General features: G+C 45.1%; 1 pseudogene; it reads right to left on the minus strand.

Moving 5' to 3' along the window:
* Positions 1 to 375: 375 nt before the first annotated feature.
* On the minus strand, positions 376 to 13,546 carry LOC130886104 (uridine phosphorylase 1-like; annotated as a pseudogene).
* Between the last annotated feature and the right edge of the window lie 14,094 nt (positions 13,547 to 27,640).

The raw sequence follows: 27,640 nt of genomic DNA on the forward strand, positions 1-27,640 counted from the left end.
CTGTGGCAAAACAGCATGGCCAAAAGGAAGTCGGAGAGGACGGGGTTTAATTGGCTTGGACTTCCACATCACTGTTCGCCATTGAAGAAAGTCAGGATGGGAACTCAAGCAGGGCAGGAACCTGGAGGCAGGAGCTGATACAGAGGCCGTGCACGGCTACTGCTTACTGGCTGGCTCCCTACGGCTTGCTCAACCTGCTTTCATATAGAACCCAAGATAATCAGCGCAAGGATGGCACCACCTGCAATGGCCTTGGTCCTCTCCCATCTAATCAAGAAAATGTCGTACAGCTGAATCTTTAAAAAAAAATTATGAAAAATAGATTTATTGGCCAGGAGTTGCAAAGTCTTGTCCTGGGTGACAAGGACAAGAGCCTCAGGCCTTCCCGAGGCTCTTCTTGATGAGCCTCACCAGTTGCTGAGGTCTCTGCTGGTATTCCACCAGCACTTCATGAGGAGTGTTGATCTGGTCCTCTTGAAGTCGGTCCAGGAGGGTGACACACACCACAGCCACTCTCAGACCCACAGGCACTGCACATGGTGGGCAAACAATGAAGATTCCATCTCAGTATTTCGGACGCCTGCGGCATGGGCTGCTCGTAGCTAGGCCTGCTTGTCCTTCTCTGTGTAGGAGCAGAGGGCACCATCCAGACGGCCTTGCCCTTCATAGAAGTCCAAGGTGCACATGGTGTTGCCCACGATGGTGGGGAATTCATTCAGGTCTGAGGCGCACTGCATCAACTCCTGCACCAGCTGCACATCCAGGTTGGTGCTGCAAACCACCCGCTTTCCCAGGACAATCTGCTCAAACTCTGGCTTGATGCACTCATCCACTGCCTGCTGGGTGATGACTACAGAGCCAGGCTCCAGACCTATCCCTCCGGAAGTGCCGATGCGGATGACAGTGATGTTGGAGCACCTGGTACAGTATCTTGATGAGTTCATGCAACATGATCCCAGTGGAAGGGATGCTCATGCCGTGCTGATGCAGGTGCTCATGCAGGAAGGGCTTCCACCAACACACATGGACTGAAAGCAGAGGACACTGTGTCGCTAGAGCTCCTCAAGTTGATTGGCACTGGGGTCATCTGGGAACTTCCTATCAAGTTTTTCTTTTAAAAAATTTTTATTGATTCTTTGTGGATTTCACTTCAAGCATTCTGATCCCACTCATCTCCCCATCCCCTCACGTCTGCCTTGCAACCTCCACCCACCAAACAAAACAAAACAAGGAGAAGAATCTCACTTGGATGCTGTAGTGTGGTCCTCTGCGTCACACAGTTGAGACCTTAGTCCATTCATCTTTACTTGCAAGTGTTAATCTCCAGGGGTAATTGGCCTGGCTTCTGCTACCCCACTGGTAAGGGCTCTCACTGGAGTTCCTCTTGGCTATCCTGATGTGGTCCTATTTCAGCTACCCCACTGGTAAGGGCTCTCACTGGAGTTCCTCTTGGCTATCCTGATGTGGTCCTATTTCAGCCAAATCCTACGGAGGCGTTTTCCCAGTTATCTCTCAGGTTAACTCCAGCTTGCGTGTCAAGCTGACATAAGATTAGCCAGCACAATGCATTTTTATAGAGGTGTAAATCAAAGTATAGAACATAATAAATCTCTGTTAAAGTTTTTCTAAGGACCTGTGCCATTTTGATCTCACTGCCAGGGTGAGTTTTCAGTTTTTTCCATATCCAGCACTTCTGATGATCCAGCCTCCTTCTCTCCCCAGCCTCTTCTTCTCTTCTTCTGAGACAAGGTTTTCTTGAGTAGTCCAGGTTGGCCTTGAACTAATCCTTTAACCTCCAGAATACTGAAATAATACTGGACTTACAGGTGCGCACCAATATGCGCGGCTTAAATATTTTTGTTTGTTTTTTACATATTCATCGTGTGTGTGTGTGTGTATTCGGGTCAGAGGATGACTTTGAGTATCTTCTCCCCTTTATCATTTTATGCTTCAGTTTTTGAGACAGGGTCTCTCCTTGAACCAGGAGTTCTGATTGGCTAGACTAATTGGCCAACAGCCTCAGGAGCCTACTGCTCTCTGTCCTTCAAGTCCTGGAGGCACAGGTGTGTATCATAACACACTTGTGCAACCAGGGTTTCTCCACTGAGTTTCTCCAGTCCAGCATCCCTTAAACTCCTTTCTTAATAGGCTCCCACCGCCAACAGTGTGAAGGGCTCACTCATAATGGGTCACCTGCCTTTCTGCATGGCTAATGATGACGGGCATCTTCCGTATTGATTGGCCATTTGAATATGAACTTTAGAGATCTATTCAGACAGCACAGGGGTAGCTTAGATAGTCATCCTAATTGTGAAGCCATTACCTGGAGTTATGTGTTAATAAATAAAAGTGCCCTTGATATTTTCATATCCACTCTATAGTGTGTCTTTCTCAAATGCCATGTGTCCCATCCAAATGCTGAGCAGAATACTGACTAGCACAGGTGGGTAGAAGGTAACCCCCCCCCTTTTATTGTATTTGCTCTTTTGTTTTTGCAGTGCTGACGATGAGACCCAGGTTGTTTTGTATGTTTGGTCAGCCCTCTCTCATTGGACTGAATCCCTAGCCCTCCCTTCCTGCTTTCCCTTGCCAGGCATTAAAATGGACCTGCAGCTGGATACCGGGCTACCCAGGGAAACTTAGTTCCAGCCATTAATAGGCTAGGTGACCAAGTTCTCCCCGGAGATGGGTGTTTAACTAACAGTGAATGTGGTGCCTTCCTCCAGATGCAGCCTAAAGCCAGTGGTATCCAGCCTCAGTCACACAGAACACAGGGCGCTTCGGGATAGCAGGACAAGGATGGCGGAGCCTGGGCTTCTGGATGAGGGCATAGAGGAGAACTACCAGAGACCTGGAGCAATCAGTTCATGTTGTTGCCTGGACAATGCAGTAACTTAAAGCACCGTGTTTGCAGAAGTCTCTTGTGCTAGCTGCTTTGCCTTTTAAAAGCCGCACATGAGGTTCTACAAAAGGAGCATGGCACTCTTCTTGAGGTTTCATCGTTGGTGAACTAATCAGGCTGCATATGCAGGGTCTGCCTTCTGGCTCTCAGCTCGCAGGCCTGCCATGTGGCACAGTAAACCCTCCCTCACCCTCAGCGCTCACCTGCTCTTAGTTATTAGCGGCTTTTAGGGTTTTCAGCTCACAAACCGAACTGACCTGTCACCTGGCTTGTTCTGCAGCTCCAGGGGAAGCTACTGCACAGTTTTCACCTTCTTCCAGACTATAAGCTTTATTTACGCTAGGACAGAGTCATTCAGTTCTCATCTGTGGGTGTACGCTAATACAGTTTCCTTGTGACATTGGCATATACGCGTGACTTTTGACTGTATTTTAACCTCCATCATCCTATCTTCTTCTCCCTCCCCTCTCAATGGCCCTGGTTATTTTCTCTAACAGCCTCTCCTTTCTACTTTTTATAACTGAAAAAAAAAAATCCAGATTCCACGTTGGAGAATAGTTGCCCTTTTGAATCTTGTCTAGTTTGTTTAACGCGATGATTTCCAGATCCATCTTCTATCTTGCCAATGACATAATTTCAGTCCTTGTGGATGAATGATGCTCCACTATGCATGTGCATTCCACATTTTCTCATCGGTCCACTGCTGGTGGGGTTGCAGGCCGGTCCTGTTACTCGGCTGCTGTGAAGATGGGGGACTGGCAAGATGGCTCAGTGGATGAAGGCACTTGCTGCCAATCTGATGACCTGGGCTCCCTCCCCGTGGCAGACACGGAGGAAGGAGAGAACTGATTCTCAAGGGCTGACCTTCTGACATCTGTGCAGGTGCCATGTTGAGTGCACACCCACGCACATACATAAGCAAACAAACCAATAAATAAATGCAATACACATTTGACTATGACAGCAAAAAGACATGGAATGCTGACGTAGAGTCCGTCAGGCCAGGAGTGGCCCGCCTGGCCAATGGCAGTTCTGTTTGCAGAATCTTCAAAACAATTTCTGGATGACCAATGCAGCTTGCATTGCCATCCCCACCCTCGGGTCTCACTTCCCCCACATTCCTGCCAGAATGTGTTGTCATTTCTTTCTCCAAGGATAGCCTGTTGAGGACCAGCCTTGACAAAAATCACCTCTTGCCAGAGTAGGGGCATGGGAATTTTAGAAATATGGTAAAGAATATGAAGACACATGAAGAATAACCGGACAGAAACCATAAAAGTATCAGGAGGGCATTCCAGTGACTGAAATCCTGAAATCACCCACATTTATTTATCCCCAGTTTTTATACCCAACACAAACAGGGGGCAGGGTGGGGGGGGGGAGAAGGTAACAAAAGACTTTATTAACATGGTACAAAGGATAACTCACACAATCGCTTTATCACCCTGAGACATCAAATAATTAGCATTCTATTGTCTAGGTAGGGAAGGTGCTCTAGATCACATATTCTGAAGACTACCCTTCATGGTTTCTAAAGAAGGAGCAGATATACACTTGCAGGTCCTGACCACCTATCAGGATGGCATGGACTTGCCAGAATGATCTATCTTAATGTCAAAAGAACCAAGCAGTCACATCCTGAGCTGGGACAACTATGCTTGTCAATCTCCAAACTCTCTGAGTGTCAGACGTGGTAGAAATGGGCCTGCATTTTTGGGCCTCCACAATAGCTGTCTTGCCTGGGGCGATATCAAATGCCGGTGTGGGCTGTATTAGGATTTCTCTGATGAGTCAAGCCATTGAACATTTTTCCTGTATTTATTGCTCATTTGTGAACCTATTCATCTCATTAATTGAATTATTTAATATTTGGGTGCTCCCCCCCCAAGTTCTAATGCAAAATTCTTTCCACAAGACATGAAGAACTCTTGGAAGGAAGGTAGCGTGTAGTGGCATTATGGAGTTGGAGCTATCGTAGCTCAGAGGGAGGGATCTTCAAGCAGGTTCCACCACCCAGGTTGAGGCCAGATAGGCAAGGGTGGGAACCAAAAGCAAGGGGGCCATCTGAGGAATTTGGCTGCACTCACAGACCACTATCCCAGCTGATCGTGGGCATAGAATGTCCAGTCCCAGCACGTGCCCAGAGACATAGAACAGAGAGACAGCCTTGTGAGCTTGAAGTAAGATGGGAAGGGGAGATGTGTTTGGGCAGCTTCAAATGCGTAGCGGATCCTATCCTATGGCAAGAAGAGAAATACGCTGTCGGGTGTCCCCTAAATTAAACAGGCACTTAGAATGTTGTTCAGGAACAAGTGAAGGGAACATCCACAGGAGAGTTTCCTCCCTCCCTCCCTCCCTCCCTCCCTCCCTCCCTCCCTCCCTCCCTCCCTTCCTTTTTTCCTCCCTTTCTCCCTCCCTCCCTCCTTCCCTCCCTCCTCCCTTTCTTGTTTGTTTGTTTTGTTTCTCTGTGTAGCCCTGGCTGTCCTTGAATCCTCTCTGTAGACCAGGCTAGCCTCAGACTAGGAGATCCACCTGCCTCTGACTCCTAAATGCTGGAATTAAAGGTGTGCACCACCGCCACAGGCTAATTTCTTGACTGGATTTAGTCCTCAGGACTTCACACCCTAAGGCACAAGCTCTTTATTTCTTACTAAGAAGACAGCATTCACGCTTAAATATTGCAGTACTATTTGTTAAAGTCTGTGGTCAAAGCAAGAAAATACGGAGTTTGCGTTGCTAGTGCTGTTTCTTTTTCTGGGTTTTCAAATGTCTTGCGGGAGAAGAAAGGAGGGGATGGAGCCGCAAGGAGGGCAACTCAATGGATTTGCGGTTGAAGACTTGGGAAAGCCAGTAAAACATTCTAAAGCAGTCTTTTGGCTCCCTCTGGTGGGGTAGTACGGAATTACTCGCAGAGAATTACCCACAACCAGGTAGCACGGAATTCACCTTGTGTGGAAAATAGAGGAGTAATCTTAGTTAACCTGAACCCTTTGCTGTATGATAAGGATGGAAGACATGGCTAAGGACTTTAGGTAAACCTCATTAGAGCTAATTTGATGAATAACATGACTAAGCTGTTTGCTAAAAAGTTGTGGCATTTATACAATGTTCTTGCTTGCTTTGATAGTTATCACTTCCTATCCTAACCGTCCCCGGCCACTATGCCTTAGAATTAAACAAAACCCTCACACAGTAAAACTTTCAGTAACCCCAAACGCTATCCCCTTGCTCATACGGTGCTAGAGACTTGTGAAGGTGAGGTACGCCCTCTATCCGTTTTGTTAAATCCCCACGAGAGAGTCTTCCCTTTGTTCAGAAGGCATGCCCACGCAGGGGCTGTTTCTCAGCCTTTTAGAGTTGGAAACGCTTCATTCCTCCACTAGATATTAATTACACATCTACAACGGGTTTATTAATAACAATTAAGTTGATGCATTAACCCTTCTTCTGTCTGGGGTCCAAGGAGCTCGCCGCCTAGAGGTCAGAGCCGGTACTGCAGGATTCTCCACTTGGGCTTCTTCCTGTCACCTGCATTCTGGTGCTCTAGTGATTCTTCACTGTCCGCCTTCCTTTTTATGATTCTGCACCATTATTTAAATGAGGGCGATACGGTGCCTTGAACTCATTCCTCCTTGTAATGGCAGTCACGGGTCTCAGAGGAAGAGATATTAGTCTGGGGATGTGTTTTGCTGCCTCAGACGTCAGCTTCGGTTGGTTGAGGGTTTGGGGGCCCTCCACTGTGAAGGCTTCAGAGCTGCTTTCTTCTTTCATTCTTTCCTCTCTTCTTTCCTCTCTCTCTCCCTCCCTCTCTCTCTTCCTCCTTTCCTTCCTTCCTCCCTCTCTCCCTCTCTCCTTCTCTTCTCTTCCTTCCTTCCCTCCCTCCCTCCCTCCCTCCCTCCCTCCCTCCCTCCCTCCCTCCCTCCCTCTCTCTCTCTCTCTCTCTCTCTCTCTCTCTCTCTCTCTCTCTCTCTCTTTTAACCAGGCTATCCTCAAACTCACAGAGATCCACTTGCCTCTGCCTCTTCGTCTGCCTCCCAAGTGCTGGCACGAAAGGTGTGTGCCGCTAACTCCAGATTCTTGAAAACTCCTGCGCATCTCAGCTCTTGCACGCATCTGGGCACCCAGCGGTCTATTCTAACCTGAACACAGGCAGACGAGATACACATCTATTCAGTCACCTCAAGGGTGGTTTTAGAAATCTGCCTATTTGAGGATTTGTCTCTTTGGCTTGATTCAATACCTTGTTCTTCTTCTTTTTTTAATATATGGAAATGAAAATAGTTACAGAAAAATCAGGTCTCTTCTCCACACGTCTCATTCCTATGTTTCTTAGCTGTGTTCTTTAAAGAAAATCTTTGCTCATATTGCTTTTTTTAAAAAAAATAATCTTTTTTTATTTATCATCATTTTGTTTAAAACATGGTGTTTATGTCCTTATGTATCGTGTACCTTATGCTGGATTCTGAACACTCAATCAAAAGGGACTTTCCTCTACCATGGAGTAGAGAGGCAGGTGGCCAGAAAAAGGCAAACTGTGTGACTTGCACAGAAGCAGTATGCCCACCTGGAGACAGGACTTTCCAGGCTATCAAGTAGCTGCTTGTTTCTCTGTCTGTGGCCTAGTCCTCTCCACTCCTACTTTGCTTTCTTGCTGTGATAATGCATGAGTGGCTGCTGGGAAGAAACAGGGTGGCCAAGGCAACTTAGAGAAACGAGTTCAGTTGAGTACTTGGTTACAGTCTCAGAGGATTAGCTCATGAACATCATAGTGGGGAGTATGGTGTCCAGCAGGCAGGCTTGGCGCTGGAGCTCGCTCTCTCTCTCTCTCTCTCTCTCTCTCTCTCTCTCTCTCTCTCTCTCTCCTGATTCAGGAAGTTGCTGGCAAAGAGAGCCAGTCTGGGCCTGGCACAGGCTTCTGAAACCTCAGAGTTCACACCCAGCAACATACCTCCAACAAGGCCATACCTCCCAATCCTTCCCAAACAGTTCCACTAATTGGGGGACAGTGCATTCACATATAGGAGTCAATGGGGCTACTGGCATTCAAACCACCACAATGTGTGAAAACAACTTGGGGAGGAAAGAGCTTATTTCATCTTATGGATCTCAATCCATCACTGAAGGAAGCCAAGGCAGGAACCTGGAGGCAGGAACTGATGTAGAGGCCATGGAGGGTGCTGCTTACTGACTTGCTCCTCATGGCTTGCTCAGACAACTTTCTTATACAGCCGAGGATCAACAGCCCAGGGATGGCACCACCCAAGGTGGGCTGAGAACTTACAACCATTTCACCAAGAAAATGCCTCCCAGACTTTCCTGCAGAACAATCTGACTGGGGCGTCTTTTCAGTTGAGGTTGCTCTGCTTGTGTCAATCTGATAGAAACTAACCCAAGTACTCTTTCCTCCCTCTGTGCCTCTTCTTCTCTTTCCTTCTCCCCATCTTCTCTCTTTTCCTTCATCCAACACACCTGCATAATGCACACCTGCAATCGTTTTATAGACATGCATAAATGAGGTGAGGGGCAGAGCTGGCTGCCACGGGCTCAAGGAGGGGGAAGGAGAGAGGTGGGCAGCGGACATCTCCTTTTTCCAGTGGGCACAAGTCTGCGACAATAAGTGACATCCTCATTCATGCATAGTCATGATTAGATATGAACAGCCAGTGGGAGCATGTGCCCCATCACCCCTCTGCTCCTTTATGATTCTACCCAACCAGGTCTGGTGGGTAGGTCGTCTTCATCTTGCCCACTTTGGGGCTGCTTCTCATGGGGCTGTCACCCAAGCAGCCCCACTCTGACCTTCTCTGAACGTGTCTTTTGCTGCACATGAAGACAGATATTTAAAAGATATTTATTCATCGTGACAGTGATGGGGCCTAGGATGTTCAGATCTAGGGTGGTTGCATAATCTAGTAATGGGATATTATTAGAAAATTGTCCCAAAATGTAGTGTCTTAAAGCAACCTCCTCTTAGTTACTTCTATTTTGTTGTTCTCAATCCAGGCAAACTCATATGAGGTAGTCTCACCATGTAATATAAGATTGCTGCTTTAAAAAGTGTTTTATGAGGTTTTATTTACTTTGATTTCTTATGTATGGGTGTTTTACCTGAGCTTGTGACTATGTACCATGCTCATGCAGTACCTACAGAGGCCAGAAGAGGGCACCAGACACTCTGGAATAGGAGTTACTGGTGGCTGGTAACTGTCTATGTGCTGGAAACTGAACCTGGGTTTCCTGGAAAACTAGTCAGTGCTCTTAACTGAGTCATTTCTCCAGCCCCAAGACTTTAGGTTGCTGCTGCTTCAGTGGTGTTTACTTGTTGTTTGTTTGTTTTGAGGCTGGATCTTGCTCCCTGTCTGGGGTTGGCCTTGAACTTGGGATCCTCTTGCTTCAACTTGGGGAAGCTGGGATTACAGGACCACAGCCCCATACAGAGGAAGAACACAGTCTCATTAGTGGTAACTGGTGTGTGGTTTGGAGGACTCCAGACAGCATCACTCACATAGCTGGTGCCTCAGCGAGACAGTGTAAGGCTGCGCTGAACTGCGGCTGTGCATATTGCCCTTCGATGGTGGCCCAGCATGGCCAACTCAGGGTAGTTCTTTCTTTACATGCTAGCTGGCCTCCCCAGAGAGTAGGAGCAGCAGCACTGTGAGTCATGGAGCAAGGATTCTCTCCTGTGCTCCTAGTCACATCAGTCCCTTGGCCAGACTTAGATGCTAGGAGAATTGGATTCTCTAATTCTGAATGGAGTTGTGCTCACTTTATTTACCACCATGTCTAATGTAATCTACACTCCCAGCAGCCTGTGGGACTGTGTGGAGAGATTAACATTCCAGATTCGTGTTCTGACGGGCAAAACCTGCTCATAGGAGTCCAAAAACCTCTTCCTCCTTTTCTGTATACTGGTTACAGGGCAGCTGCAAGTCCACTTCCCTGTCCTCCACAGTTCCCTGTCGGATGTGGGATTTCCCTCTGTATGCTGTGATTTCCATTAATGAATAAAGAGCTGCTTTGAAAATGGAGAGGAAAATAACCTGGAAGGGAAGAGAGACTCCAGTGGGGAGAGCGGAGTAGACAGAGGTGAAGAAAGGGGAGGAGGTGAGCAGGGCAGCAGTCACTAGTGTTTTACCCTGAAGAGACTGGGGCATACCTGTGGGGGGGTCAGGGAATTGTGGGGACAGGGAGTTGTGGGGACAGGGAACTGTGGGGACCAGGAATTGTGGGGTACATTTGTTGTAGGAAGGCTGCTTGTTGGTCCCTGGCTGCTCAGCCCCTAAATAATTACACAGAAACTGTATTAATTAAATCACTGCTTGGCCCGTTAGCTCTGGCTCCTTATTGGCTAAGTCTTACATATTAATTTAACCCATTTCTATTAATCTGTGTATCTCCATGTGGCTGTGGCTTAACCACTAAAGTTCTATCTGACTCCAGCAGGGCTATATGGCTTCTCTCTGACTCTGTCCTTCTTTCTCCCAGAATTCCCCACCTAGCTCTGTTCTGTTCTGCCCTGCTCTGCTCTCTTCACAACACCTGTCCCCCACAATTCCCTGTCTCCACAGTTCCCTGTCTCGCACAGTTCCCTTTCCCCACAGTTCCCTGTCACCCACAATTTTCCATCCCCACAATTCCCTATTCCCCACAATTCCCCATCCCCACAGTTCCCTGTCACCCACAATTCCCCCTCCCCACAGTTCCCTGTTCCCCACAATTTTCCATCCCCACAATTCCCTATTCCCCACAATTACCCATCCCCACAATTTCCTGTCCCCCACAATTTTCCATCCCCACAATTTCCTGTCCCCCACAATTTTCCATCCCCACAATTCCCTCTCCCTCACAATTCCCTGTCCCCCACAATTCCCTGTCCCCCACAATTCCCTGCCCCTACAATTCCCTGGCCCCATAATTCCCTGTCCCCACAATTCCCTGTCCCCACAATTCCTTGTCCCCAAAGTTCCCTGGCCCCACAGTTCCCTGTCCCCCCATAGTTCCCTGTCACCCACAGTTCCCTGTCCTCTCAATTCCCTGTCCCCACAGTTCCCTGTCCCCACAATTCCCTGTCCCCAGAGTTCCCTGTCCCCACAATTCCCTGTCCCCACAACTCCCTGTCCCCACAATTCCCTGACCCCCCCACAGGTATGCCCCAGTCTCTTCAGGGTAAAACACTAGTGACTGCTGCCCTGCTCACCTCCTCCCCTTTCTTCACCTCTGTCTACTCCGCTCTCCCCACTGGAGTCTCTCTTCCCTTCCAGGTTATTTTCCTCCCCATTCTCTGCCCTTTGCTCTTCTGGATTCACACATGCAAACACAGAAACACACCCTAGCTTCCCTCAGCCACAGTCTCTCCTCCCCTCTCAGATGTGGCTCTCTTTCAAAGAGTTAGTGTGTGTGTGTGCGCGTGTGCGCGTGCGTGCTACAAGTGTACGTGTCCAAAGGGGACAGGAGAGGACACTAGGTCTCCTAGAGCCGCAGTTACAGGAGGTTGTGAGCCCCTGAAGTAGATGCTGAGAACCAAACTCTGGTTCTCTGGAAGAGCAGCGAATGCTCTAACCACTGAGTGGTCGCTCTGGCCACACAAGTACAAGTCTTATTTAAACCACCGTTGTTTAAAAAATCACTAAGAAATTATTAGACACATTAAGCATATTGCTCATCTAATGTGTTTTTAGTGATTGATTTCTAATTGTAAAATGGATCTTGACAGAGGGAGATCTAAAAGGAGAACAGGAGGTAAGAGATTAAATAATATATTTAACCCATAGACATATTTCAACAAAAGTGTCAGAAGGGAGACTTTTTAAATTATTATTATTGGTGTTGTTGTATGTGGTACTTGTACATATGTGTGCGTACAAGAGTTTGAGAGACAGGGAGACACACATGGGGGGACCACACACGTGGACATCACAGGAAAGTCGGTTCTGTCTTCCACCCTGTGATCTTGGGGTCAGTTCAGGTTATCAGGCACTCACAGTGAGTACTTACCTGCTGAGCCATCTACAGACTGAGGAATTTTTAGTGTATGACATCATGGGTTCTAATACTTATTAATGACAATATTTATTACTAATAATTAATTATATTATGTAATTATATAATTAATAATACTATTGTGTCATAAAAGATGGTCCAGGCAAGTTAATATCTGGCAATTATAGTTTTCTAGAACTCTCTCCTAGATAGTCCAATATAACTGTGTAGAGCTGGGAAGATGCTCCTGGGGTCTCAGTCTTTGGCCATAGTTAGGGTTACTATTGCTATGACAAAACACCATTGGTGGCACACACCTTTAATCCCAGCACTCGGGAGGCAAAGGTAGGCGGATCTCCGTGAGTTCGAGGTCAACCTGGTCTACAAGAGCTAGTTCTAGGACAGGCACCAAAGCTACAGAGAAACCCTGTCTTGAAAAAAGTCAGAAACAAAAAACAAACCCAAAAACAAACAAACAAAAACAAAACAAAAAAAAAAAAACATCATGACCAAAAGAAAGTTAGGGAGGAAAGGGTTTATTTGGCTTACACTTCCACACCATAGTCTATCACTGAGGAAGTCAGGACAGGAACTCAAACAGGGCAATAACTTGGAGGCAGGAGCTGATGCAGGGACCATGGAGGGGTATTGCTTACTGGCTTGCTCCCCATGACTAGCTCAGCCTGCTTTTTTGTTTGTTTGTTTTTGTTTTTTTTTTCGAGACAGGTTTTCTCTGTAGTTTTTTGAGCCTGTCCTGGAACTAGCTCTTGTAGACCAGGTTGGCCTCGAACTCACAAAGATCCTCTTGCCCCTGCTTCCCAAGTGCTGGGATTAAAGGCATGTGCCACCACTGCCAGGCTCAGCCTGCTTTTGTATAGAACCCAGGGTCACCAGCCCAGGAATGGCCTCATCCACAATGGACTGGGCCTTCCCCCACCATTCACTAGTGAAGAAATGACCTACACGCTTACATGCACGGAGACATTTTGCTCAGTTGAGGTTCCCTTCTCTTGGATAAGTTGACATAAAACTAACCAGCACACTAGACATGGCTATTTTGGGGGGAATTAAGGTGATTTCCCCCCCAAACAATATTAATTATGTTTTGAAAAATAGTTAATAGACCAGTGAGTCTAAGGGGCAGGAGAAAGCCCCTTGGGCTCATGACCAGCAGCAGAGAGCCCTCTGGCTTGCTGACTTGCTCTAGACGTCAGGAGTGTCTAGGAGCCGGCACAGAGTGTCTGGGTCCGAAAGGCTCGCCTGCTTCTGAGCACCAGTCCTCCACCACCCCCTGAGAAGTTGCTGACAGACAATTAGAGCTGTTGATTTATTAGTGGTCCCCAAAGGGAACTGAAGACAGGCTGGCCTGGCAACAGGATCCAGTTTTCTCCCAGGAGCAGAAGTCTAACACAGTACCCCTCAGTGCAGGCTCCGAGACTTGGCAGCATCTGGGAGCAGCGCCTACCTGGGAGCTCTGTGCATACTGACATTCGGCATAGCTTCTGTTGGCTGACTTGCTGCTTCCGGGCTGCTGGGAACACGGGGGGCATGTGAAGGGAGGCCCGCTGGATGAATGGTACTGCCGGTACGCATTCTTACCGATGGATTGATTCGATCCTTATGGCTCACGTACTGGTCCTTGTGAACCAGCTGTCCTTGGTTCATTCCTACTCCTTAAGCTGACAGAAACCAGCTGTGGGAACCACAGGCCAAATCCCAGCTCCTGTGGGTTTTGTTTTCCCCATCTGGGCAAGTTGGAATTAATTATAAGATCCTGTTTGGTACCCAAATTCAATTTAATTTCAACTAAACTCCAAAAGAATGCAGATATCAAGTCCCATTTATTCTTACGTATCAGGCACTGTGTGAGAACCATCTGTTTATTACAGTCATTCGGCAACGCTCTAAGGGAAGAATGTTTTCTCATCATCCATGACTTTACATACAAAGAAGCCGACGTGGAATCAAAAGCTACAGAGAAACCTTATCTTGAAAATCCATAAAAAACAAAAAAAAAAACAAAGAAGCCGACGTATAGAGAAGTTGTTTTGTTTTGTTTTTGTTTGTTTGTTTGTTTTTTCCAAAACTCCCTGAGACCACACGGCTATTCAATGTGAAGTATGATTCACACAGTAGGCGGTCTTCAGAGGTTCAATTTTCAGCCACACCGCGGAGCTATGAGCCCCTGGTGTGGTGATGACAATCATGCTTTCCTCTGAGAGACTTGCTTAGGGTTGCATGGCGGGGGTTGCGGGGGTTTCTAAGAGAAAGCCAGGCTTTGTCTCCAAAATCTACCTTCTTACCCTGTGCTGGGGTAGCCTCAAGTGCAGTTCACACAGGCAGTCAGGGAAGCAGAAGTGGGCGTGTCCAAGGGAGGAACATTTGCTAGGCAGACGTGGCACAGCCACACCGAGTGATGAACCTGAAGAGTCCTAACGTGGAAGGTGTCCAAGGTAGAATGGACAAGGGAAGCCTGCTCAAACAGTGCCACAGACTTACATCTCTATGGAGATAGATAATGAGACAGAAGACTGGAACAGAACTTCGAGCCTTTGAAGCTAATCAGTAAGAGTGTAAACAGTCTGATAATATTAGGCAATGGGATGGGCTGGACTAGGAAGCTGTATCTGCTGTTGCAGGGAGGGTAGAGAGGAAACGAACTGGGTAGTTTTGAAATGTGTATGCTCCACAGTCCAATAAATAATACGCTTTAAATATACATCTTGAGCCACTCCGACAAACTGATGATGCCTCGTTGGTAGAGCATGCTCTTAGGATGCAGGAGGCCCTGGGTTTATTCCCCAGGATCAGAGAGACACATTAAAAAAAAAATCTCAAGCTGGGCGGTGGTGGCTCATGCCTTTTATCCCAGCACTCAAGAGGCGGAGGCAAGTGAATCTCGGTGAGTTCTTGCCCAACCTGGTCTACTAGAGCTAGTTCCAAGACAATTAGGACTATAACACAGAGAAACCCTGCCTTGAAAAACAAAAACAAACAAAAACTCAATAAAAGGGTCTTTAAGCCGGGCGGTGGTGGCGCACGCCTTTAATCCCAGCACTTGGGAGGCAGAGGCAGGTGGATCTCTGTGAGTTCGAGACCAGCCTGGTCTACAAGAGCTAGTTCCAGGACAGGCTCCAAAACCACAGAGAAACCCTGTCTCAAAAAAAAAAAAAAAAAACCAAAAAAAAAACCAAAAACAAAAAAAAGGGTCTTTATGCTATATTTGCTATAAATGACAATAAAACATTAAAGACAATCTAAATTTTGACAATGGAAGAATAAATAAAATGTGATATGCCCACCAGACACCACCCAAGCAGTTAAACAAATCTGTTAATGCCACATATACCTTTTAAAATCTTTTAATTGAGTGTGTTTTATTATATGCATATTTGTGTATCACATGTGTGCAGTGCTTCCCAGAGGCCAGAATAGGCCCTGAAGGGGAGCAACAGATGGTTGTGAGCTGCCATGTATGTGATGGGAATTGATCTAGGTCCTCGGGAAGAGCAACCGTGCTCTCTACAGATGAGCCGCCTCTCCAGCCTCACACTACAAACATCAACACGCAGAGACCTGAAAAATGCAGAGTGGATGTAGGAAGGTGTAGCCCAATATGCGCAGTAATTACTGTGTATGCAAATAATATAGAGAGTCCCGCAGTTCTGTACTGATTGCTTATGGAGAAGAAAAAGGGGGATTAGAACATCAGAGAGGAATAAAGGGGCAGTATTTAATTTATACACACACACATACGATGGGGGGCATCATATATCAGTACCTTCCTATTTACTAATTCTATTAGCAACTGGTACCGGTTAGTTTAAACTACACATTTCTGTATCAAAATTGGTTAAACCATTACCTCTGAGCTTTTATTGCTCTTGTGTGTAGATGTGTGTATGCTTGCTACATGTATGTGTGTGTTACATGTGTGTATGTATGCCTGTCATGAATCATGCATGCCTCTTCCCACCGAGTGTGTATTCCAGATCTGTGTCACCATACCTGGCTAAGATACTGGTTTACATCAGTTCCAGATGTGCCCTTGTCCTGTTGAACATCTCCACAAGCTGGGCCCCATCAAGCAGCTACCCACTCCCACTCGAGCCCCCATTTCTACTCCCACCATACAGGATTTCTAGGCATGACCCAGGAACAGCAAGAGGGAGTTGGGGATGTCAAAACTAGCAAGCTCATAAAAACATACTGAGGGTGCCGGGCGGTGGTGGCGCACGCCTTTAATCCCAGCACTTGGGAGGCAGAGGCAGGCGGATCTCTGTGAGTTCGAGACCAGCCTGGTCTACAGAGCTAGTTCCAGGACAGGCTCCAAAACCACAGAGAAACCCTGTCTCGAAAAAACCAAAAAAAAAAAAAAAAAAAAAAAAAAAAAAAAAAAAAAAAAAAAAAAAAAACATACTGAGGGAGTCCTGAGAGAACACAGCTGCCAGCCGAGGGGACCCAGCCTGAGGGCACCCTCAAAACACAATTCAGAGCACTCTGGTGCTTCCCAGTGAAAGCAGACATTTTCTCTGTCACCATCTCAGGGAAGAACTGGGCAATTGTACTCCTGCCCTTCTCTGCCCCAACGCAAAACTGAACTGGAAACTGCTTTTCTTAAAAACCTTCAGAAAAACGTGGGTCCTATGTAAGATGCTCTAAGTGAAACGCATTCGGCATGCGCCGGACATAATTTTTCCTTTTGAAAAAGACACGGGACAACAGAGAAACAAACCAAGTTTATGGGCTTCTTATCTTTCTTTTCTAGCTCCACAGGCTCTTTCACTGTGAGTGCCCGTGACTCCTGCTCCAACTCAGCAGGGCCTCTGCATGGTCCGCTACCTCCCTCTCCCTTGCCCACTCTTGTTACTCCTCAGCTCTCAGCTCAGCTCCGTTCTTCAGAACCCCACTGGTCACGGAGGATTCAACTGTAGCTATAACTGGTAGGTCTCATGTGTGTAGTCAAGATGTAACCTAGCTCTGCAGCATGGGCCCCTGATCCTAGCTACGAAGGAGGATCATGAGTGTAAATCCAGCCTAGGCTACAGAAAGAGACCCTGTCTCAAAATAAAAAGTGCAACACCAGGACTAAGGATATAGTTCAATAGGACAGCAGTTGCCTAGTGTGTGAGACCCAGTATTCCAAAGAAATGAAGGAGAAGTAAAAGGAGGAGGAGAAGAAGAGGAAGAGAAGGGAGGAAGAGGAGGAAAAAGAGGAGGAGGAGGAGGGGCAGGGGTAGGAAGAGGAGGAGGACGTTACCATCAAAGGGTCCCTGAAGGCAGAGATTATCCCTCTTGGCACCAGTGGCAGCTCAATCACCCAACAGGTTGGTCTGTTTGGCTACTGGCTGCTTTCCCAGACACGCAAATGCCTGGCCTAGAGGAGGTGGTCAGTAAACGCTCAGGGACAGAAAGGAGCATAGTCAGCAGTCTGCTTGTGTACCCAATAGAAAGCTTTCCATGCTCACAGCTAGCATGACCTCTGCCATGTGACTCAGAAGATCCCCATCTGTGTCAGCTGTCCTGCTGTTTTCTCTCAAATGCTCGACTTCAGACCACAGCTTGTTCGGCCATGCTGGTAGAAGGACCTGCTAATCCTAACCTTCCTTGCTACTACAGGTTTTTATTCAGTGAAGAAGTTAAACTCATTTCCAAGTATTTATATTTTGAGCCAATTTTTATATTGTGATTTTCTTTTTCTCTTTTTGCTTTTTCAGACAGACTTCTTGTGTGGCCCAGGTTTGCCCTGAATTCAAGGTCCTCTTGCTTCAGGCTGTTGAGCTCTGGGATCACAGAGAGCAAGTATGGCCCGCCAATTCTGGTGTTATCCAGGCTTGTATCGGTTTTTATACAGTCGAGATTGATGCTCTGAGCCATAACTGAAGACAAAGGTTTCCCACGCACTCTCCTGATCCACAGAAAGTGGTCTAGTACCAGTCTGCTTTTGCCAGTGAGTTTTACAAAGGTTGGTGTTAACCCCACACATTTATTTCTGCAGGAAGAAGGAGCCAAAGTTCTATCTATACTCATGTAACATACATACATATGTCCATACATACACACATGCATACGTAGTGTACATACACAGAGGTAACGTAAACACACATGTAGCATAAGGCACATATGTAACATACACATACACACATATGCCACCAGAGTGAAAAGTGGAGCTTGTGGAGTCATCAATATTTGTTCCCTAGGTGCCACTGCAGAGCCATGGTGACCCTAGGACCAGGTTCACGAGCATCAGCTCCATATAGTGCAAGGATAGGTAACAGACTTGATGATGCCAAAATGTAACTGCTTCTCAATTATCTATTGAACTTTTCTCTTTTTTCCACTTAATTATGACATCTTCCACTCATTAAAACAATCTAGAACTCTAAACGTTACCCCGCCCCCACAGGTCTCCAGTTCTGCACTCTCTGGCTATTTTGGTAACCCACATACAGACAATGATTGTTCCTAAATTTTCTTCTTACATCAACTTCCTATCCACCCTCCCCATTCCACACAGAGTGAGTTTCCAAAGTATTCAAATCTGACCGCTTAGTAGGCAAGCTCTCTGCTAAACATTTTTGTTGCTATTGTCTCAGTACTGAGTGTTAAATCCAGAGCTTCATGCTGGGTAAGGTTCTACCGAAGAGCCACCCCCAGTACTGAAGTTTTGTTGGTTTCCCACCACATTCAGGCTGAGTATCTGAACCTCTGGTAAAGGGCACATGGTTGTCTCATCTTATCAGCCTTTTGTCTTGGTGTTCTTCGTTCAACTCTAACAGAACTACTGTATTTCACTCAGTCTGAAGACTGTCAACTGTAAAATGCTTCATTACTGTATGTGACATTAAGGTAGAGTATTGTAAACTGCATCATACTTCAGGGATGGGAAAATATGGGCTTCATATCCAAATATTATTCTTCCATTGGCTCAGTGGAACAAGATCTCATGCATGCACACACTCACACTCACACACACATGTACCCACACGCATGCACACACACATGTACGCACACATACTGCCTTCAGCAATATTAAATATTAGGCAAAATTGATCTGTTGCACCCACCTCCTTTTGTCCTCCCTTTTACTCATTTGTTTATGTAGCACAGCTACAGTTGAGAAGGAAGACTGCTGGAAGCTTGATTTTAGAATTTGACAGGAAGCATCATCACTCTAGTGCCTCTCCAGAGTCTCAGATAGATACCACATATCCCCAGAAGGGAAAGGACCTCTCTCCTCTGACAGGTCTAGAAACAAGGATTCTCAGTATCCTCTGTCAGCTACCTCCCCTGAGTCCTGGAGAAGCCACTTGCTCACTTCTCCCATGTAGTGACATTTCATTTGTATTTTAATAAAGATCAGAAAGTAAAACAGCCCCACCAGCCAGCCTTACAGACCGGGCAGTGGTGGCACACACTTTAATCCCAGCAGACACACTAGTTTGCCATAGAAACTGGAAGGTAGTGGTACATGCCTTTAATTCCAGCATGAGAGAGGAATATAAAAAGGGAGACAGTTTTCAGAGTCACTCTCATTCTGAGGATTCTGGGAGGCAGGATCACCATTTGAGACTGAGGTGGAGGTAAGAGCCGGTGACTGGCTGTTTTGCTTTTCTGACCTTCAGGCAAGCTTAAATGAAATGTCACTACACTCCCATCCAAGTATTAACCAGACTGGACCTTGCTTAGTTTCCAAGAACAGATGAGATCAGGCCCATTCATGTTGGTACTGTTGGCTGTGAACCGGACAGTCATGTCTGTGTGTGCCAGTTCTCCATACCTCCAGCCCTCATCGCACCTTGTCAGTAAGCAAATACCGCATTTTTGACATCTGAGTGATTATTTTGCTGTCACTGGGAATTGGGACCATCAATATGAAAAAGAGAAACACAATGAAAGATAGATAAGAGGGAACACCCCAGGCCTGTGGGCTATGCAATGGAACACAAGGATACGATCAGATCCTGCTCAGCGTCTTCCTTCTCGGATGACTCCGCAGGTTCTAAACTTCAGATCACCCAAGTCTTCAGTGATGGTCTCCGCTTCCTCAGCTCCAGAGCACCGACCTCTGCTTGGACACTGGCTGTTATGTCACAGGCTGTGAGAGGGGGCATTCTGGCTCTTGTTGTACATCAGACTCTGGCTGTCTTCACCACAGGCTGCCAGTCATGACTGTGGCCCTGACTTGTGCATCTGCTCTCTCTCATGGCTAGTGTGTTGCGCTCTTATAAACCATCATTTGACTTTAGAGTTGTCACTAAAGCCCCAGACTTCTCTTAGCTAGACTTGCCAGTGGTAGTTTCATCACGCAGATGACTTAAAACAAATTCCAGTCATATCATCCCAGCCACACACATCAGTTAAACACCTCTAAGAAATAGGAATTCTCAACAAAGCTATACAAAACTATTATTCAATACAAAATATTAACCACAATTTCTTTTTTTGTTTGTTTGGTTTTTTTTTTGGTTTTTTCTTTTTTTTATTAATTAATTTATTTAATTATTAAAGATTTCTGCCTCTTCCCCGCCACCACCTCCCATTCCCTCCCCCTCCCCCAATCAAGTCTTCCTCCCTCCTCAGCCCAAAGAGCAAGCAGGTTTCTCTGCCCTGTGGGAGGTCCAAGGACCACCCATCTCCATCCAGGTCTATTAAGGTGAGCATCCAAACTACCTGAGCTCCCACAAAGCCATTACGTGCAATAGGATCAAGAACCCATTGCCATTGTTCTTCAGTTCTCAGTAGTCCTCATTGTCCGTTATGTTCAGCGAGTCCGGTTTTGTCCCAGGCTTTTTCAGACGCTGGCCAGCTGGCCTTGGTGAGTTCCCGATAGAACATCCCCATTGCCTCAGTGTGTGGGTGCACCCCTCGCGGTCCTGAGTTCCTTGCTCATGCTCTCTCTCCTTCTGCTCCTCCTTTGGATCGTGAGACTTCAGTCCAGTGCTCCAATGTTGGTCTCTGTCTCCTTTCATCGCCTGATGAAGGTTAATATTCAGGACGATGCTTATATGTTTTTCTTTGGGTTCACCTTCTTATTTAGCTTCTCTAGAATCACGAATTATAGTCTCAATGTCCTTTATTTATGGCTAGAAACCAAATATGAGTGAGTACATCCCATGTTCCTCTTTTTGGGTCTGGCTTACCTCACTCAGGATAGTGTTTTCAATTTCCGTCCATTTGTATGCAAAATTCAAGAAGTCATTGTTTTTTACTGCTGAGTAGTAGTCTAATATGTATATATTCCATACTTTCTTCATCCATTCTTCCATTGAAGGACATCTAGGTTGTTTCCAGGTTCTGGCTATTACAAACAATGCTGCTATGAACATAGTTGAGCATATACTTTTGTTGTATATTTGGGCATCTCTTGGGTATATTCCCAATAGTGGTATTGCTGGGTCGAGAGGTAGGTTGATCCCGACTTTCCTGAGAACCCGCCACACTGCTTTCCAAAGTGGTTGCACAAGTTTGCATTCCCACCAGCAATGGATGAGAGTGCCCCTATCTCCACAACCTCTCCAGCAGAGGCTATCATTGGTGTTTTTGATTTTAGCCATTCTGACAGGTGTAAGATGGTATCTTAATGTTGTCTTGATTTGCATTTCCCTGATTGCTAAGGAAGTTGAGCACGATCTTAAGTGTCTTTTGGCCATTTGAACTTCTTCTGTTGAAAAGTCTCTGTTCAGCTCAGTGCCCCATTTTATAATTGGATTGATTAACCTTTTACGGTCTAATTTCTTGAGTTCTTTGTATATTTTGGATATCAGACCTTTGTCAGTTGCAGGGTTGGTGAAGATCTTCTCCCAGTCAGTGGGTTGCCTTTCTGTCTTAGTGACAGTGTCCTTGGCTTTACTGAAGCTTCTCAGTCTCAGGAGGTCCCATTTATTCAATGATGTCCTTAGTGTTTGTGCTACTGGGGTTATACGTAGGAAGTGTTCTCCTGTGCCCATGTGTTGTAGAGTACTTCCCACTTTCTCTTCTATCAGGTTCAGTGTGTTTGGACTGATACTGAGGTCTTTAATCCATTTGGACTTGAGTTTTGTGCATGGTGATAGATATGGATCTATTTTCGTTTTTCTACAGATTGACATCCAGTTTTGCCAGCACAATTTGTTGAAGATGCTCTCTTTTTTCCATTGTATACTTTTAGCTCCTTTATCGAAAATCAGGTGTTCATAGGTTTGTGGGCTAAAGTCAGGGTCTTCTATTCGATTCCATTGGTCGACTTCTCTGTTTTTATGCCAGTACCAAGCTGTTTTCAGTACTGTAGCTTTGTAATAGAGTTTGAAGTCAGGGATGGTAATGCCTCCAGACGATCCTTTATTGTATAAGATTGTTTTGGCTATCCTGGGTTTTTTGTTTTTCCATATAAAGTTGATTATTGTCTTCTCCAGATCTGTGAAGAATTTTGATGGGATTTTGATGGGGATTGCGTTGAATCTATAGATTGCTTTTGGTAGAATTGCCATTTTTACTATGTTGATCCTCCCAATCCAAGAGCAAGGGAGATCCTTCCATTTTCTGGTGTCCTCTTCAATTTCTTTCTTCAAAGACTTAAAGTTCTTGCCAAATAGGTCTTTCACTTCCTTGGTCAGAGTTACCCCAAGATATTTTATGCTATTTGTGGCTATCGTGAAAGGTGATGCTTCTCTGATTTCCCTCTCTGCTTCCTTATCCTTAGTGTATAGGAAGGCGACTGATTTTTTGGAATTGATTTTGTAACTTGCCACATTACCAAAGGTGTTTATCAGCTGTAGGAGTTCTTTGGTAGAGTTTTTGGGGTCGCTTATGTATACTATCATATCATCTGCAAATGAAAGCTTAACTTCTTCCTTTCCAATATGGATCCCCTTGATCCCCTTATGTTGTCTTATTGCTATTGCTAGAACTTCAAGCACTATATTGAAGAGGTATGGAGAGAGTGGACATCCTTGTCGTGTTCCTGATTTTAGTGGGATGGCTTTGAGTTTTTCTCCATTTAATTTAATGTTAGCTGTCGGCTTGCTGTAAATAGCTTTTATTATATTTAGGTATGACCCTTGTATCCCTAATCTCTTCAAGACCTTTATCATAAAGGGGTGTTGAATTTTGTCGAATGCTTTTTCAGCATCTAATGAAATGATCATATGGTTTTTTTCTTTCAGTTTATTTATATGGTTGATTACATTGATAGATTTGCGTATGTTGAACCAGCCCTGCATCTCTGGAATGAAGCCTACTTGATCATAATGGATAACTTTTCTAATGTGTTCTTGGATTCGGTTTGCCAGTATTTTATTGAGAATTTTTGCGTCGATGTTCATGAGTGAGATAGGCCTATAATTCTCTTTCTTGGTTGGGTCTTTGTGTGGTTTTGGTATCAGGGTAACTGTAGCTTCATAAAAGGAATTTGGCAATGACTCTTCTGTTTCTATATTGTGAAATACATTAAGAAGTATAGGTATTAGCTCTTCTTGGAAGTTCTGGTAGAATTCTGCATTGAAACCATCTGGTCCTGGGCTTTTTTTGTAAGGGAGATTTTTGATAACTGTTTCTAATTCTTCGCGACTAACAGGTCTATTTAGATCGTTCACCTGGTCTTGGTTTAGGTTTGGTATATGGTACTTATCTAAAAAAGTGTCCATTTCTTTTGCATTTTCCAGTTTTGTGACATACAGGCTTTTGTAGTAAGATCTAATGATTCTCTGAATTTCCTCTGTGTCTGTGGTTATGTCCCCCTTTTTATTTCTGATCTTATTTATTTGCATGTTCTCTCTCTGTTGTTTAATTAGTTTGGATAGGGGTTTGTCAATCTTGTTGATTTTCTCCAAGAACCAACTTTTTGTTTCATTGATTCTTTGGACTGTTTTCTGTGTTTCTATTTTGTTGATTTCTGCCCTCAGTTTGATTATTTCCAGTCTTCTACTACTCCTGGGCGTGTCTGCTTCTTTTTTTTCTAGAGCTTTCAGGTGTGCTGTTAAGTCCCCAATGTATGCTTTCTCCGTTTTCTTTAAGTGGGCACTTAGTGCTATGAACTTTCCTCTTAGCACTGCTTTCATCGTGTCCCATAGGTTTGAGTATGTTGTCTCTTTGTTTTCATTAAATTCAAGGAAGACTTTAATTTCTTTCTTAATTTCTTCCTTGACCCAGGTGTGGTTCAGTAGTTGACTGTTCAGTTTTCATGAGTTTGTCAGCTTTCTGGGGGTAGCATTGTTGGTGCCTTCTAACTTTAATCCATGGTGATCTGATAAGACACAGGTGGACACTGATATTTTTTTGTATCTGTGGAGGTTTCCTTTGTTTCCAAGTATGTGGTCAATTTTCGAGAAGGTTCCATGAGCTGCAGAGAAGAAGGTGTATTCTTTCCTATTTGGGTGTAGTGTTCTATAGATGTCTGTTAAGTCCGTTTGATTCATTACCTCCAACAATTCTTTTAATTCTCTATTAGTTTTCTGTCTGATTGACCTGTCCATTGGTGAGAGAGGTGTGTTGAAGTCTCCTACTACTAGTGTGTGTGATTTGATGTCTGCCTTGAGTTTTAGCAGTATTTCTTTTACATATGTGGGTGCTTTTATATTAGGGGCATAGATATTCAGGATTGAGACTTCATCCTGCTGAATTGTTCCTGTTATGAGTATAAAGTGTCCCTCTCGATCTCTTCTGATTGATTTTAGTTTGAAGTCAGTTTTGTTAGAAATTAGTATGGCCACACCTGCTTTTTTCTTAGGACCATTTGCTTGAAAAACCTTTTCCCAACCCTTTACTCTGAGTAGATGCCTGTCTTTGTGGTTGAGATGAGTTTCTTGCAAACAGCAGACTGTTGGATCCTGTTTTCGTATCCAATCTCTTAGCCTGTGCCTTTTTATTGGTGAATTGAGACCATTAATATTAAGTGATATTAATGACCAGTGGTTGTTAACTCTGGTTATTCTTATTGCTTTTGGTAGAAGAGTTTGTGTGTCTCCTTTCTTTGAGTTGTGCTGTTGAAGGGTCGCTAGATGCCTGGGTTATTGTAGGCAGTGTTGGCAATGTTGCATTCCTTGGGTTGTGATTTTCCTTCTATTACTTTCTGTAGGGCTGGATTTGTGGCAACGTATTGTTTAAATTTGTTATTATCCTGGAATGTCTTGTTTTCTCCATTGATAGTGAACGATAGCTTGGCTGGGTATAGTAGTTTGGGTTTGCATCCATGGTCTCTTAGTTTCTGTAGTACCTCTATCCAGGACCTTCTGGCTTTCATGGTTTCCATAGAGAAGTCAGGTGTAAGTCTGATCGGTTTACCTTTATAAGTTACTTGGCCTTTTTCCTTTGCAGCTCTTAATATTCTTTCTTTAATCTGTATATTTTTGTTTTGATTATTATATGGCGAGGGGACTTTTTTTTTGATCCAGTCTGTTTGGTGTTCTGTATGCTTCTTGAATATTCAAAGGAATATCTTTCTTTATGTTGGGGAAGTTTTCTTCCATAATTTTGTTAAAAATGTTTTCTGGACCTTTGAGCTGTGCCTCTTCTTCTTCTTCTATCCCTATTATTCTTAGGTTTGGTCTTTTTATTGTGTCCCATATTTCCTGAATGTTTTGTGATGAGAATTTGTTGGTTTTGGTGTTTTCTTTGATCAGTCCGTTTATTTTCTCTATGGTGTCTTCAGAATCTGAGATTCTTTCTTCTATCTCTTGTATTCTATTGATTATGCTTGTTTCTGTAGTCTCTGCTCGTTGACCTATATTTGCCATATCCAGCTGGTCCTCAGTTTGTGTTTTCTTCCTTGCTTCCATTTCAGTTTTCAATTCTTGGACTGTTTCCATTACCTGTTTGATCGTTTTTTCTTGGCTTCCCAGGGTATCATTTACGTATTTACTCATTTCTTCAAACTTTTTGTTATACTTCTCATCCATTTCTATGAGGGCGTTTTTTACATGTTGTTTAAGGGACTCTATTGCTTTCAAAAAGTCAGTTTTTTCCTCTTCTCCTGTGTTAGGGTGTTCAAGTCCTTGTGTTGTAAGATCATTGGGTTCTGGTGTTTTCATGTTGTTTTTCAGATTGTTGGGTGAATTCTTGCCTTGGCGTCTGCCCATCTCCTCTTACCGATGCTATTTATTGGGTTTGATTTAATTGTAGCGGGGCAATCTGCTCTCAGTGCGGGCTTCACTGTTTCTTGCCCGCACTATCCTGCATCCAGTGCCTCCGCCACCAGGGCCTGCCTGCCGGTGCCTCCGCCGCCCTGGCCTGCCTGCCGGTGCCTCCGCCACCCGGGCCTGCCTGCGCGCCCGTGCCTCTGCCGCCCGGATTTGCCTGCCTGCCGGTGCCTCCACCACCCGGGCCTGCCTGCGCGCCGGTGCTTCCGCCGCCCGGGCCTGCCTGCCGGTGCCTCCGCCACCCTGGCCTGCCTGCGCGCCGGTGCCTCTGCTGCCCGGACTTGCCTGCCTGCCGGTCTTCTTTTGGTTTTTTCGAGACAGGATTTCTCTGTGGTTTTGGAGCCTGTCCTGGAACTAGCTCTTGTAGACCAGGCTGGTCTCGAACTCACAGAGATCCGCCTGCCTCTGCCTCCCGAGTGCTCGGATTAAAGGCATGCGCCACCACCCGGCTAACCACAGTTTCTTAATGGAATATGTGCAGCAGTCTTCAAATTCATCCAGTTATTCCATAAATTATAGTTTGTTCAAATCCAAATGCAAGCAAGGTCTATGCTACATCTCTTATGTCTTTTTTTCAATATGTAATTTCTTATTTTAAGATTTATATATTGTGCACAGTGTTCTGTCTGCATGTATCCTTGCAGGTCAGAAAAGGGCACCAGATCTTATTACAGGTGGTTGTGAGCCACCATGTGGCTGCCGGGAATTGAACTCAAGATCTCTGGAAGAACAGCCAGTTCTCTTAATCTCTGAGTCATCTCTCCAGCCCTAAATATGTAATTTCTTTACACAAACACATGGAATTATTCATTGAGGAAATCAAGCAGTTTGTCTTGGGTAATTTTTCTAATTGCATTCATGTTATCCCATTTGTTATTTTTTTGTATCCTGTTTTATCTCTCTTCCTCCCATTTCTTCCTCTTTCTCCCTCTTCCCTCTTTGTGTGGGGGAATGAAACCCAAAGTCATGTACAAAACATTCTGCCACTGAGTATACCCCAGATCACATTTCCTATTATAAGCTTTGGGAACTCAAGATTCTTGTTGGGTTTTCTTAGTAAAGACTTCAAATATCTTTCCCATTTCCATGTTCATGCCTAAACCCATTACTTCCTCGGGGGTTGGAAGCCAGTAACAGAAAAGAGCACATCGTTCCACTTACTGTCTACTGGAAACCTCTCCAGACTCTGTGATTCGACTATGCCAAAGAACTGCCCCTTTAAGAAAGCACAGGGCAATTCTTCAGAGCTATTTCTTTACTCATCAGTCTTCAAAATAATTGTTGGTTTCCTAATATCCTCAAAAGAAAGCCAACACACATTTTATTCCATCATTCAAAACTCACAGACTTATACACACATGCCATGACTTACTATGTGTGTGTTATGGAGACTGTTCATATCATCGCATTTTGCCCCATCTTGGTCACTTGAGCCACTTCTCATGGATTCCAAGTGCTCTACGACTTATCCTAGGCAGGTCTTTGAAAGAACTCTTTCTTTATGGAAATCACAAGATCCGAGTGCTCTAGGACTGATCCTAGACAGGTCCTCACTAGAACCCTTTCCTTCTGGACATCACAAGATGCTCCAGGCTCATCCTGTACCTTTCTTGTCCCAGAGAACAGGATCTCTGGTTCCTTTCCG

This window comes from Chionomys nivalis, chromosome 13 (genome assembly GCF_950005125.1).
Source record: "Chionomys nivalis chromosome 13, mChiNiv1.1, whole genome shotgun sequence".
Lineage (NCBI taxonomy): Eukaryota > Metazoa > Chordata > Mammalia > Rodentia > Cricetidae > Chionomys > Chionomys nivalis.